The 15108-nt window shown below is 54.6% G+C and overlaps 1 long non-coding RNA gene across 1 annotated transcript; it reads left to right on the top strand.

Annotated features, from left to right (window-relative positions):
• Window positions 1-5155: 5155 nt before the first annotated feature.
• On the top strand, window positions 5156-14562 carry LOC142021712 (uncharacterized). Its single transcript, XR_012647757.1, has 4 exons — window positions 5156-5344; window positions 8783-8960; window positions 12460-12582; window positions 14383-14562. It is a non-coding gene; the product is annotated as an uncharacterized LOC142021712 (long non-coding RNA).
• Window positions 14563-15108: the final 546 nt, after the last annotated feature.

Genomic DNA, 15108 nt, shown 5'->3' with positions numbered 1-15108 from the left:
GGGGCTGTAGCTGCATTCGTATCCTGGCTCCTAACTGCTGCCCAGGCCTTTGCCTCTGTAAGCCAGTGACCTTCGTACAGTAAACTCTCGAGTTATGTGGGGTTTGCGTTTCTCGATCTTTTGTGTGAGGGGAGATGGGAACCAGGCGGCAGCCTGCTTCCTGGCTCCCCTGAGATTGTAGGAGCCAGGAAACAGCCCAGCCCAGCAAGACTGGTCAGTTTCCAGCTCCCAGACTGGCAGAGAGCTGGGAACCAGGGGGCAACCTGGTTCCCGTCTCCCTGCCACTTGCCTTACCCGGGAAACCGACCAGCTCAGTTTTCTGGGTCCTGCAAGTGAGGGGGAGCTGGGAATCAGGCAGCAGCCTGGCTCTTGGTTCCTCTCCACTTGCAGAACTGGGAGACTGAGCAAGGCAGCAGGCTTGGTCAGTTTCCTGGCTCCAGACAGTGGAGGGAAGCCGGGAACCAAGGGCAGCCTGCTCCCAGCTCCCCCTCGGCTCCTTGGAGCCAGAAAACGAACCAGGGCTGCTGCCCTGCTCAGTTTCCCAGCTTTGCAAGCAGAAGAGAGCTGGGAACCAGGCTGCCACGTGGTTCCCAGCTCCCTGTGACTCCAGAGACCGGGAAGCTGCTCCTGTCAGGGGCAGCAATCACGTCACCCTGAGACAAGAGCAATTTGATTGCGCATATCTTGAGGGATTACTGTACTTAACTTCTGATTCTTCTAGCCTAGGGGTGAGCAAACTTTTTAGGTCAGGCCCCACTTTTTGTCCCTACAATTAGTAGAGCCCCTCCTGCCCACCCACCTGTCTATTGTAATCCAAACCGATGGAAATTTTGGTTATGTTCATAGGAAAAAAAACCCCAAACCTTTTGGCAGGTGTACGAAAATATGTAGAATGTAAAAACTTTATGCATCAAGATATAGATGTGAATACACAGACAGAAAAGGTACTAACATAATGACATATTTCAGCATTTTTAAGGAAATGCATGAGCCTGAGTCCCAGCCACTGACTGACCGTCCCCCCACTTTACAAAATTCACATCCCCCCTTAATCTGTGCACCCCCTGTTCTAGCCAACCAGGCTCTCAGTCCGCCATTCACATTCTTGAGTTTCTTCTACCCTGCTCCAGTGAGCTCCGCTGTCTGTGGCATTTTCACTTCTAGTCACTCACAGCTCCTTCTTGTTGGACAGGGTCATTAGTTGCTCTTTATTCTTCCTGCAAAGGCATAAGAGCAAAATTAATACCAGGCTGTTGGAGAAGTGGAGCAAAATCCAACTGGAAACAAACAGCCAGAGAAATGCCCAGACATCTTGGGCGGGAGGTAACCCCGCAAGGCGCTATACCCTGGCTTTGTAGGGTTTCATTCCCTTGCTCCATGTTCCCAGCAGAGAAACCTTGCATAATCTGTGCAACTGGAGCAATGGAGATGGGACAAGGTGCAGGAGAATCTATTTGTAAGGGGGAAGCTCCATAGCGTATATGATGCCTGGTAAAGTGGAGGTGGCCACATGGTTCATTTGGTTCCTGTTTAGAGAGAGCTGCATGAATTTCTCCCGCAGGTGAGACAGCTTCTCCGGGTCACTGCCAGGGAGCCATTAGCGGGAATATTTACTTGGAAATTCAATCCCATCTCACGCTTCCCCTTAATTGACTGAAGAGTTTCTTTGAAGTGAAGGAATCAACTTAGTATCTGAAGGGGCATGTGAGGGAGGGGAGAGGAGGCCTCAGAGAAGAGGTTTCAGGTACGAAGTTTCTTTCTTTTCCACCTGCTGGAGACTGGGGTGGGCAGAGATTCTGTCTGCGGTTTGACTCCCTATATGGACACACCTGGGCAAGTCCAGCTCTCAGTTTCACTGGACACATCTGGGTCAGAAGAGCCCTCTCCCCAACCACCACAGTAATTTAATTGGAATCTCTCGTCCGCTTTTGGTGGGAGGAACAGAGCTGTGAGAGAATCAGTTGCTACTGTGTTCCTGGGCATAGCTGGCTTGATACTAAACAGCACCTCTCACCTCCAGGACAGCTGAGCGCACCTCAGCCAGCTCTGCAGATCTCTGACTCACTCCATGCAGGTAAGATGGGGAAGAGGCTCTGTGGGGAAGGAGTGCACTGAGAATGGCAGTGATCCCGCGCGGCATTCCCAGCTTTCCCAGTATCTGCCTGCCTGTCGAAATGCACCATCCTCCCCAGGTTCTATGACCTCACGCCCAGCTGGAGCACGGTCTGGCTCAAACTGCGCCGAGATCGCCATGTTCCCAGGGGCTGTTCTCTCCTTTGGGGCTTACTTCGCCTCTGAGAAAGGGGGTGTTGCGTGCAGTGCTAACGGGAGAGGGAATCCTCTTAGTGCCAGACTGGGACGTTATTCTCCTCCGCTTGGTCAATACTGGGAAGTATCAGTGTTCCATTAACGCCGAGGAGTGAAGGGGTGAAATGAGCTTTGGGGCTGGGCGTTTTCTCCCCACCTCCGTTCAGACGGCCTCGTTTGTCTCTTTCTTTTCCCCCTTCCAACCTCTTAGCCAGTAACCTATCCTCCCCGAAGTTCTCTGTTCGGGGGTTCTTTTGGTGGCTCTAGGTGCCACAAAGTCACACCTGGGTGCGTGGGTTACACATGCTAACAGGAAGGCACCCATGCAATGCTGCAGAGAGCAGCAGCTCCAAAGGAAAAGAGCCCTGATCCCCCCCGCTTGCTTTGTTATACGGACACATGCGCAGCTGAGGGAGGCTGAGGCTGCTGGGGCTGCCTTAGTTCTCAGTGCAGCCTGGATCTGAGCGCTCAGGCCTGGCAAGTTCGTTAACCCCCAAAGTGGGCAAAGGGCCCTTGCTTGACTGGGCAGCTTGCTCAGAGCACCTGCTTCTGCTCTACCTGCTGTTGAGATCTGTGGGGCTGGACCTGCTGCCTGCTCTGGGGTCGGAAATGGGGTTGATTACGGGGAAGGCCGAACTCTGGAGTCATTGAAACCTCGCACCTGAGTCACAGTGGGTAGCTGTGTTAGTCCGGACCCACAAAAGCCAGGAGGAGGCCTGTGGCGCCTTAAACTCTAACAGATTTATTGGGGCACAAGCGTTCATGGGCAAAACCCACTTTGTCACAGTTCTGGGGGGTCGCCGTGTTGGTCCGTATCTGTTACAACAATGAGGAGTCTTGGAGCCCCCCCCCCACACCCCCGAGACGAGCAGATTCACTAGACATAAGCTTCGCGGGATGAAGGGGGTTTTACCCGTGAAAGCTCTGTCAGGCTCAAAGGTGCTACAAGACTCCTCGTTGCTCACCAGAGGAGCCGCGCGTTGTCATGGAAACCTGCCCCGTGGTGTGGCCTCATTCCTTTCTGTCACCGCTCGGAGGGTGCCCGTCCAGCGCCGAGCGGATTTCCCACGGCAGCCGAGGTGCCTGCCTTTTCCGGGGCTCAGACCCAGCAGGGACTCTGGGTTCAGCCAATGGCTTTCTCGCAGGAGCAGGGACTCCCTGGTTAATGTGGACTGCAGCGTAGCCAGAGGGAGAGCTCTTTGGCATTTCCCTTCCTTTCTGGTGGATGCTGTGGGACTCTCATGGGCCAGCAGGGCAGGAATCCTCCTCCGTATCCTTTCCACCCAGGTGCAGCAGCTCGGCCTGGGGGCCTCGTGGAGGATGTTTGGCTCAGAGTATATGGAGTCCTCGCTCCAGGCTGTATCTCACCTCTGCAGCCCTGGTCTCGCCAACCATCTCAGATCCGCTCCTGTCTGCGGCCTCTTCCTCCCAGCTCCCCTTTTCAGCTACCAGCTCTTCCAGCACTTCAGCCCTCCGGAGCCCTGCAAACAAGCACTGCTGCTGGCAAGCCACGGCACAGGTTTCAGGGAGCGGGGGGACTTCTCAGGTACTCTAGACAGACAGTCTCGGGGGGACAGGGCTAACTCCTCCAGTTTCAAGCAGCAGGCACAGTCCTGGCCCGGAGCTCCAGGAAGGTCCCCGGATACCGGAATTTAAAATCAGCATGAAGCAATTGTGCAGGAGAGGGGTTCAGTCTAGAGGCTTCTAAACTGTATTGGTTTGTTATCTCTCACCCAGCTGGAAACTGGGCATGGTGGCAGAACAAGGATACAAAAAATAGTGCTAACAACCCTCCCCTCCCGCCGCCAAGTAGAATAGATCCCAGCCTGCCTGAAACATTTCCTATCCAGTCTATCGCTGTGCAAAGCGTGTGCTGGAGCAGGATGGTGTGAAGATGTAACTGGCCCCAGGACCCTGCTGTGCTCACTGGTGGCTTTGCCACTTCGGCTCGAGGTGCCCATCGGCCCACAGGCCAGCTGCAGAGTGATGCTGCCGTGCCCAGGCTTTTCAAGGGGGTTGTTTTCTTAGCAGAGGGTAACAAACAACCAGAAACAGCCTATGAACTCATTCCTTAGCCTCAGGCTTCAGGGCCACCCGTCCTTGGGGCCTGCGTCTCCCCTGCTCCTGCTAGTTTCCCAGTCTGTGAGTTTTTCCATGTACCCCCAGCCCCTTGCTCCAGGGACCCACCACAGGCGCGAGCTCCTCACCCGTGTGGCTTTCTCTCCCCAGGGCACAGCCTGTCTCAGTCCAGCTGCCACTAGCACTCCTTGATAGGCCCAGGTGTTGCCTGGCCCTCTTTAATTGGCTGGAGGGGTGCCTCTGTTCTGGTCCAGGGGAGCTGCTGGGTTCAGTGTATCCACAGGGAGCTGCTGCCCTATGACGCCAGCCAACTGCAAGCAGGCCGTCTTCTCGTCCTGTGTTTGTAGAGCACCTGGTGCGAAGGGCTCTAGGTCCATGGTTGAAGGTCCAGGGCCCTGTCCCTATACCGATGATGACCTTAGCGTCACTCTTCCCCTCCTAAATGCATGTGAGTGTGTGAAGCACTCAGACACTGCAGCCAAGGGCCCAGGCAAAATCTGCTGACGGCTCTAGAGCCATTTAGGGGTGGAGGGTTTTTTGATTTAAAAGGAACACGGGGGTGACCTCGTCTTTGACTGTCAGGCCTCGGTCTCAACGAGAGGGAGAAGCCCGGGTAAAGGACCGGCTGTGCGTGGAAGGGGGAGGAGGATGCAGGGAGGTGGGGGGAGAGTGCTCAGGGAAGGGGACAAGGCTAGTGCAGTGCCCACAGAGGGGTTCTGCTCGCTCCTTGTGCCCCTAAGCTGGTCCAGCGATCAGCTCGCATGGGGGCGCTCGCCGGGCTTGACCTTGTTTTCCTCCAGAGGAAGTTCATCCCCAGAAGCAGAGAAGAGCCCGAGCCAATTACAGCAGCTGGCAGCTGGAGGAGCTGGAGTCAGCCTTTGAGACCACACACTACCCTGATGTCTTCATGAGGGAGGCCCTAGCCGTCCGGCTAGACCTGCTAGAGGCCAGGGTTCAGGTACTGGACGCCCCGGCGTGCTGCACCGCAGGCTAGTCCCTGGCACTTTCACCAAGCCCTGACTGCAGAATTTACAGGGGAGCAATGAACTCCTCCTCCGACCCCTGGGCTGGGGACCCGACATTGTCTCCAGCCGCGGAGGACTCTGCTGCAGGAGGCTCTGTCACCTCCTGTCCACTGTGATCTTCACTGTTCTTATTCCCGGCCCTGTCACTGTTTCAGCCCCAATGGCGCTGGTGGCCGGGGAGCCTACCCTTGGGGAGGGGGAGACCTTCAGATAGTGGGATCGGGTCTGCCTGCCTGTTGGCTCTGGTGGCAATAACCTTGCAGCCCCAGGACCGTCCTGGTAGTGGGGGATTGCTGGAGTGAGGCTCAGTCTCCCCTCAGGGCTGGTAATGGTTAAAGAGGAGGTGTCACCCATTTGCATGGTGGGGCAGTGGGAGTGGGTGGGACCTACCCCACACAGGCTCCTGCTGTCTGTCCTGTGCTTCTCTTCCCATCATGGCTGCTCTGACAGCTGCCCTATGCTGAGCTGGGCGGCTGTTTGCCACCTCTGTTCTCTGGAGAACAAGGGTGATGGATCCCTCCAGATTCTAGAGCATCTGGGATGGGGAAATGAGGCTTGAGACCTGTGTTCCCTCAAATTTTTTCCATCCCTGGACAGAATAAATGTTGTTGTGTATCAAAGCATGCGCGGATGTGCACCACCAATAGAAACACAGGCTGTCAGCTGTGGGTGCACTGCTGATCATCGGGGTGGCACCTGAATCTCTTCCAGGCGGCTGCCCAAGGGCTCATCTTCCAGGGAACACAGCTTGAGACCCATTGTCCGGCTCAGAGTAAGAGCTCCTCATGTCCTCTGCAGCCCCGAGGGAGGAAGTAGTGTTCAGGGAGCCCATGTGAAAGTGTCCAGTTCCCCACCAAAGCGCATGAATGGAAGAAGGGGAAATGGTCCTGCTATTGAGGGGAATTTTCCTGGCGTCTACACTACCCCAGTGAAATGGGCCAGCAAAAGGGTCTGGGTCCTGGCTCTCACTGCCGTTGCCTGGAGGTCTGCCTGACCACTCTCCTCGAGGGCAGAATCGGAGGAACCCCAACAAGGCTGGGCCCAGGATTCCTGGGAATTCAACCCCCAAACTTGTTGTGGCCCCCTAGGGCGGGGGTGGGCAAGATATGGGGTGGGCACATTCAGGCTGCCAAGCGCTGGACCTGGCCTACAGACCACCGCAGGCACAAAGCAGCCAGCCGTTGCTTAAAGCTGCTTCCTGCTCCATGCTCGTTGTTGCAGATGCTGCAGGGAGAGCTGCTCCTGCCCCCTTACAGAATCTCTCAGCTCCCAGTGGCCAGTTTCCAGACAACAGGCACTGAGCGATTTTGCTGAGGGGCAGCTCTAGGTCCCAGCCCAATCCCCTGCACCTAGACTCCTGCCACAGGTCACAGCTGCCTTCTTCCCCCAAACCCCTTCCCAGACCCCACGCCCTCTCCTGCACCCCAGTCCTGTACCCCAAGCTCCACCCCAGCCCCCACACCTCTATTGGTATCAAGGAAGGGTGCAGCCTTTGACCACTTTCTGAATTCTTAGTGTGTCCTCCATCAAAACTTTGTGGCCCCCCCCTGGGGTAAGGATGTCCCCGCTCTGCGGTGCTGGTTTCTCACTGGATGCTTTCCTGACCCCACTGATGATTACACCGACTTCAAAGCAAATGCAATTTGTTTAAAAAAAAATGGAGAAAGTGAAGGGAAAACACGTCCCTCTGTTCTGCGACACAGCAACCTCCCCAGCTGTGTCTCTGGCGTGAAAGGGCAATTCACAGGCTGTTCCTTGTAGGCCCCAGGCCGCCTCTCCAGGCCCAGGCCGTGCTGCAGGGAGTCTGCAGGTCAGACGCTTGTTCTGGGGGGCAGGCAGTGTTCCCTGGAAGCCGAATGCTTGGCGGCCATTCAGAAGAGATTCAAATGCCACCCGTCTGATTAGAGAGCACCCACAGCTGGCAGCCTGTGTTTCTATGGGTGGTGCACATCCGTGCATGCCTCAGGGCAGAGAACAACATTTATTCTGCACATGGATGGAGAAGACTAAAGTGAATGTTGGTGGCAGGAGCCTTCTCCCCAGTCTGGCCAGCAAGGCCTCTTGGCTGGTGGCATCCCCATGCACTGGGCTTCTGCCCAGGGTCCCCTCTGTTGCTGACCACAGCCAGCTCCAGTATGCTCCAGCCCCAGCTCCACTGTTTTCTGGGCTGGCTCCAGCTCCTGGGCTGCTTGTCTGGCCCTCTGGCTCTGTGGCTGCAGCCCCGCGCCCTGCTCTCTGCCCTGTGGCTCTGGGTCTCTGCCTGTAGCTCTCCCTGCAGCACGGCTCTGCTGCTGGGCTGTGGATGGGGCGGCTGTCCTCCTCCCAGCTCTGCTCAGGCACACGTTGTCTCCTTAGCTGGGCCCACTCAGGCTAACCCAGAAATGTAGCTGACATGGAAGACCGGACTCGCCCCAGACTCCTCACTCCCTCATTGGCTTGCCCACCCCCCGCAGCAACCAGGCTGACCTGGAGGGCTGGCCTCTTCCCATTGTTCCTGCGGGCTGTCAGTCTCAGGATTCTGATTTCTCAAAGACCCCTCCCACTTCCTTTTGATAATGGGAACCAGCCCAGCAAAAGCCCCCCTGAGTTCTAGTGAGGGGCCAACAGTCCCTGTCCAGGAGGGCATGGGTCTCGCTAGGACTGACTGGGGGCTCAGGAGGCTGCCTGGGACATTACAAGAGAGAGAGAGTGAGGCTCTTCTGCAGTGAGATTCCCCCGCCATTGTTAAGATGACCATCCGTCCCATTTTGGGCGGGACAGCCCCATATTACGGACACTATCCTGGCGTCCTGATTTATTTTGCCAAAGAGGCTAATAGTCCCAGATTCCACCTTTCCCCCACGCTGGAGGAGCTGTGAGCCTGGCATGGGTGCGGCTGTCGCCCGGCTCCCTACAGCTGGGGAAATCTAGGAACTTTGCTTAGCAGGGCGGCAACCCCGTTTCCGGCACCCCAAGTCACGGGGCAGTTGAACACCTCAGCTGGCCCCCTGCAGCAGGGGAGCACCCCTATTCTCCAGCAGGGTGGCAGCCCCACAGGGCAGCCACCGTCTGACTCAGACAGAGGGCGACCATCTGTCCCGTTTTGGCGGGGATGGCGTCATTCCCCCATCCCATATTCGGCCGGGGGAGATAAGGTCACCCTACCCTTATAGGACATGACCTGCACTTTCTGGTTTTGTTTTAAAGCCTGTACTTTGTGTAACCAACTCTGTCTAGGTATCTGGAGCTACAGCTCCCCAGAGGAGCCTGGGGAGACAGATGCAGGACAGATGCTTTATAACCCCCTTGCTTTGTGGGCTCCCAGCAGCCTGCGAGTGAAGGCTGGCAAAGAGATGGTTTGCTCATGCCTCCTTTCCTTGGGGTGTCCCTAGGTCTGGTTCCAGAACCGCAGGGCAAAGCTGAGGAGGCAACTGAAACTGCAGGGACGAGCTCTAGACCGAGGCCTCCGGAGGGACTCCCCTGCCTCAGGACACAAGAAGCCCCAGGCCCCTCAGGCGACAGAAAGTTTAAATAAGCGCTCTGGAGTTCGGACCCTGGAAGGAGACCCAGGTCTCTGGCCAATCAAGGGCTCCAAAGGGCAGCCTTCTCCTGGCCCTCCCCTGCACGGGGCAGCTGGGGCCACCAGGCAGGACCAAGCCGGAGGAAATTTGCTCCTGCAGCACCACCAGCTTGTGGGACAAGGCGCCAGAGCATGAGGCTGAAATTGACCCCCAAACGCTGCAGCTTAAGGGCAGCCTGTTTCAGAGCGAGACCCAGCAGGACTCTGGACATACATGGATAGCACTGGGAACTCCTCCTGACACCAGTCTCCTGTCCCTTAGCCCTCCAGGCCTTGGACCTTTGCTCCCAAAGACTGCAACCATGTCTCCCAGTCTTACAGTCCCTGTGAGCAGAGCAGGGAGCATGGGAGAGACTCCAGGGACTTCCCCAGCCCACGGAGACCTGTTTTCAGCCTTGTCCGGCTCTGAGTGAGCTCTCTGTTTGGCAGCTGCTGCCTGAACTCCTTTGGGTGGCATCCGTGCTGCACTTCCCAGTGCCTGCGCTCAACGGGCGCAACAGCATGTGCAGAGACTTGGGGGCTGAGACACACTGCAGCAGGGACAGCCCCATCCCCTTTGCCCCATGCTTATTTCTCAGGATTCCCGCACTGGAACATGCGCATTAGTGCGTCGTTAGCAGGGGGATGTTGCCTCTCTACTCTGGGCCAGGACCACTGCTTCAAATTGGGTTATTTTTGTCATAGTTCTGCTCCAAAGAGCCTGTGTTTGGTAGGGCTGCCAGTTTTGATTGGACATGGTTTCATCACATGACATAATCTTTAATTCCTGGAGGTGCCAGGGCAGTCCTGGTGGCTGGCATGCTGTGTGGTGCTTTGCTGGGGCTGGGGAGTCTTGAGGCAGCAGAGGGGGGCCCCTAATCTGTGTGGCTGTGCAGTAGACTGGGGGAGGGGGCATACTCCATGGGGTGCAAGGGTTGACTTCCCTTGGTCCCACTCTGTTCATCCCTGGCCCCGCCCCTTCTGGGGTGTGGAGCCTCCCACCCACCTTGCCCTGGTCTCAAGGCTGTCTGCCCTGCTGGCCAGGGTCCCTGTTCATTGTTCAGCTCAGCTGCCTCATGGCTTCCCGGTTATTCCCCTCACTCTATTCCACCCAGGACCAGTAGAAGGCCCAGAGGTTCTGCAGGTGTTACAGCTCCTTAAGGTGCATGGGCTTGGGGGAGCCTACAAATCCTGAATTCACCAGGGGCTGGGCCTTCACCTCTAGTCAAACCCTGTGAGATGCTGATGTGCGGGAGGTTCCAGAGGAGTGTGGTGAGGTGGGGGGTTGGTATTAACCAGCGCTAACTGTGTTATAGAGGGCACAGCATGCTGTCAGCACACTGCCTGTGGAGGGGTGGGTGTGTGAGAACTTCTCGGGGTGAGAAAGGGAAACAAGCGTCTAACTCCTCTCCTGTCTGGCTGAGCCAATGCCAATGGTTCTAGCGTAGGGCTTGTGGGGGTACAAGGGAACCCTTCTCCCCTCAATTCTTTCCCACCGGTCTGGTCAAAATGCTCCAGCAGAGCCATAGACAAAGGAGGCAGCTAGACGGTACAGTGAGGGCCAGTTCTGCCTTGGCTTTGAGGCCAGGGGACCATTCTGTCCCCTGGAAGCTTTTGCATCTCCAATACTCACGATATCAGTGGTTAAATGGAAAGGGGTGGGAGAAGCAAAGTGAGACAAAAAAGGAGGCAAAGCTCATGCTTAATTAGACCCAATGAGCTGGCACTGCTCCCTAGTTGTGGTCTCTGCCACCAGCTTTTCTGGTGTCAGAGGCTGAGCAGAAGTAATGGATTATTAGAGACGCTGCTGCTGTCTTTAAAGTAATTTTGCTTTTTCTTCCCGGTGGATGATGCTCAGGTAAGTCTTAGGAAAGAAATTGGTCCAAAGAGGTGTCCTAGAGTCACACCATGTATAGTGGAAATGCCTTTCCTACTCCCCACTGCTCAGAAAGCAAAGACACTGGGCCAGGGGTGTGAGTCAGACAGGGGCTCAGAATCATGTGTTTCCTTGTCAAGTTGCCCAATGCAGAGAAGTGAAGAAATGTGTTGCCAAAAGCAGAGCTGGTGAGAGAGAGGAAAAATTTTAAGCTGAGCAATGAGAAGAGAGCAGCCAATAACACTCTGCAGGGTATGGGGGATTTGACCCCTGATGTCTGAGTGGCATTCAGTGCTGGAGGGCCATGTGGCTGCATGATAACAGAGCTTGTTGTCTGTGGGTGTGTCCGCATGCATGCACTTGTATGTTTCCAGGCAGGCACACACATATACACATATGTGCAAGCTTCTCCTTTCAGGACCTGCAAATGTGGGGGAATCCAGGTGCTGGGACAAGGATCCACACCAGGTTTTACTGCTCTTATAACCTTGCCTGTATGACTCTCTGCCAAGCCAAGTGCTTAGGTTCCCGGCCCAAAGGCTACTGTCTCTGACCATCAGCAAGACAGAGGCTGTCCTTGGCTGTATGTTTGAAGAATGTCTAGCACAGTGGGCGCTGGATTCGTGACTGAGAGGTGCCCTCTCCATACAGCTAGTAAGAAATAGGAACCCCCGCCCCCGCCATCCCTTTCCTTTTTAAAAAAATAAATGGAAAAAAAATCTTCAGCTCTGGTCCTTTTTAAAACATCTCTCAGGTCTGCACTGGCTTCCTGCTTCCCAGGGCTGCTCTGTGGCTGGTCTGATGGATTTGCTTCTTCACACTGATTGAACAGAGAATGGGGGCGGTTGGCCCCTTACAAAAGCAGTTTCTCCACTCTTGATGTTCACACCTCCATATTAACTGCTGATAACCCACCCTGACTGAATAGACCTAGTCAGCTTTGGCCCTTTACTGGGACCCCCCTCTTTAAATCCTCCTCTGAAACGCCGCCACTCATGCGTCTGACAAAGTGGGTCTTTGCCCATGGAAGTTTATGCTCCAAAATATCTGTTAGTCTATAAGGTGCCACAGGACTTCTTGTTCTTCACACTTTCAGCTGTCTTTGCTGCTCTGCCACTGCAGGGGAGATTCGGTCACCTGCATTGTCTCTGGACTGACCCTGACTATTTGAATGGCATTTCAGCCTGGTCAATTGTCCGGGGGGGCCAGATATCCAGATTCTGACCTCCTTTGGTGCCCATGCAGTCACTTGCATGAGTGTCTGGAGGGAGAGGGACTGGCAAACCCCCAGTCTAGTGCTGGGGGCTGATGGGTTTTACAAATGGCAATTTCTGCTGTTTGCGTCTGCGAGCTAATGCACAACCACAAGGCTCAGGTCAGTGATGACATGCAGCAGTAGACACCAGGCTGAGGCTCTTGTGAAAGCTGCATTCTGGGAGTGGTCCTCTTTCCCTGAAAGCATGTCCCATAGAAGACTCTGCAGGCCCAGGAGAAGGGTATACCTGAGGCGTGTGTGTGTGTGTGTGTGTGTGTGTTACATTTGAATTGTAGCTTTGGGAGAGGTTGTGTGCGGTGTCATTCTCAGCACTGGGTGTGTTGGGGTAACTCTCACAGGCTGTTTGTGCATCTCTTAGCATCTGGACGTGGGAAGGAGTGTCTCTCGCCCTCACTCTCTGAGGCGTGTCCTTGTCATTCGGCTCTTCACAGCAAGTGGATGTTGGCCTAGAAGCGGCAGCTTAGGAGGCTGGTTTCCTGAGGTACCAGAGTTTGTGGCTGTGTGCTGGAAGGGCTGCAGAGAATGAGCTGCAGGGGAACTGTGGGTGGGCATGACTAAGTCGCCAGCTGTGTCTTCGTGACTCAGAGCGCAGCTGTCTCTGAAGCTAAGTTCAGATAGGGGGATCTAGGACAAAGGTGTCTTTCCCTTTGACTGATCACAGAGATACAGACCCCCCAAGCAAACTACACATGCCATGGGATGGAGTGGGAAGAAACAGCTGCTCTCAGAACCCCCTACTGCCGACAGCCAGAGAACAGGGATTTCCTGTTCAAAGGCACCAACGTTTTCATTTTACTTCTGAAAGGGGGGAAGACTTTCCCGTACGAGTGGGAAGCAGATGAGAGAGGCCCTCTCAGACACTTCCTGTCTCTGCAGAGAGAAATCTGTTCCCTCTGCCACAATCTGTTCACCTCCTTCCCTAGCCCAGTGCAGCAGTTCTCAAACTGGGAGTCAGGACCTGTTTTAATGGGGTCACCAGGGCTGATGCCTGAAGCCGAAGGCTAAGCCCTGCTGACCAGGACTGAAGCCAAAACCTCAGGTTACAGCCCCCTGCCTGGGGCTGAAGCCCTTGAGCATCAGCTTTGGCCTGTGTCCAGAGCACAAGGGAAGAGGCAGCTTTGGTCGTCCTGCCTGCAGGTGTGAAGTAAGTTTTGTCAGAAGGGGGTCGCGCCAGAACAAAGTTTGAGAAACCCCTAGGCCTACTGCGATGGCAGCAAAGCTCAGGGCAGCGTGAGTGGTACCCTGATTATCTAATCACAGGGGCTGCTGTTAGAAACACTTTGCTAGCATTGGGCACCTGAATCAGCCCTGGTTTCCTGCTCAACATGTTTTCAGCCTGCCTCACCTGACAGTAACCTTTTCATAGGGTGACTCCATTTGAAAGTCAACACGAAAAGGCAGGTCTGAGGCATGGGCAGAGTGAACTTGATCCTAAACCAGGCAAGTCCAAAGATTTCATTTTCTCCCACTTGAATAATAAATCTTTTCATAAGAACTCCCTTCTGCCCCTCCACAGCAGCTCCTGTCGTCGCTGCTTTATTCTTGCCGTGTTCACCGGAGCAGCGTCTCTAATGGAAAATGAGATTGGACAAAAGAACTTTGGGACCCCCAGCAACAATTAAGAATTTCATTAAAATACAATAGGCCAGTTATCGCTGCCTCATTATTAAGCTATAATAATTGCTAATGGCCCTATTAGCATTTAACAATTATGCAAATAATGGAAAACATACCATAAAAGTAATAAAATTACCCTTTTTTTACATCGACAGTTTTAAAATCTAAAGTGATGACAATTTAGCTCTCAGGGTATTTTGGGAATGTCTTTAAAATGGAGCTAAACCTCTCATGATGCCATCCGCAGAGCGGGATCGAGACTGGGGAGGGCACACAGAGGTCTGGAGTACACTACAGACCTGCACTGGTAGAACTTGCTCCCTCAGGAGTCTGTGAAAGCCCCATGCAGTTAGTGACGTAGGTATGGTGACCTAACCCCCATGTGTGGACAGTGCTGTGTGGCAGGAGACGTTCTTGGGAAGGCAGAAGAACTATGCTGATAGGACAGTGCTCTCACATCAGCTTGGCGTGTCTTCATTGCAGTCCTACAGTGAGGCACCTGCATCTTGCAGCTGGGACCATGCTGCAGTTTAAGTGTAAACTTGCCTGGAGCTGGCTGAGTTACTGCTCTCTGTGCAAGGACTCCAGTGGTTCCCCTTCCACTTGCAAAGGAACTGTACAGCCAATGGCCCATGGTAAGATGTCATATTTTCCTTCTTTTCAGACCTCAAAAAACAATTAGGACCCTAGCCTAGGACTTGGAAGAATGACGTTGGAGCCCCTGCGCCACCTATTTGGCATTGTTCCTTCGCTACTGTGACGGGAGCACTCTGTGAAGACCAGGAAGTTTAGTTTCCAGATGAGCTGGAGGGTTGATATGAAGGCGAGAGGCCTGGTTTTAAAAGGTACTTAGGGGCCTACAAGTCTAGGGTTTTACCCTGGGTTAGGAACAAGCCCTTCTTTCAGAGTGAAGACAAGCCTGAGTAGGGTGGGAAACCTTAGTGATTCTTAAAAACTGGATATTCCAGCAGGAGTGCTGGAATCTCTCCTTCCTGCCCAGGGTGACTAGGTGTCCCGATTACATAGGGGCAGTTCCAATACTTATGGCTTTGTTTTACCCCACACCTGCATCGCATCCCAACTTCACAAACTTGCTAGCTTTCCTCTGTGTTCCCACCCCTGCCCTTACCCCCAAGTCTCACCCCCTCTCTGCTCCTCCCCCCCCAGGCTCTTTCCTTCTCCTGTCACTTGTAGCTCTTCCCCTCTCTCTCCCACCTCTGTCTGCATCAGGAGGGTTGTGTCTGCAGAGCAGGGGTTGGGAGCTGCAGCTGACCACACAGGTCAGAGGTGGTTCTGGCTGAGTAGAGGCTGGCAGAGGTGATGACTTGGTTCCTCCATGCTGCCCCTGCCTACAGGCACTAGAGTTTCAGTGTCCAGTGAATAGATCTGA

The sequence above is a fragment of the Carettochelys insculpta genome, chromosome 16, assembly GCF_033958435.1.
Source record: "Carettochelys insculpta isolate YL-2023 chromosome 16, ASM3395843v1, whole genome shotgun sequence".
Classification (NCBI taxonomy): Eukaryota; Metazoa; Chordata; order Testudines; family Carettochelyidae; genus Carettochelys; species Carettochelys insculpta.
This window is presented reverse-complemented; position numbering and strand designations above follow the sequence as displayed.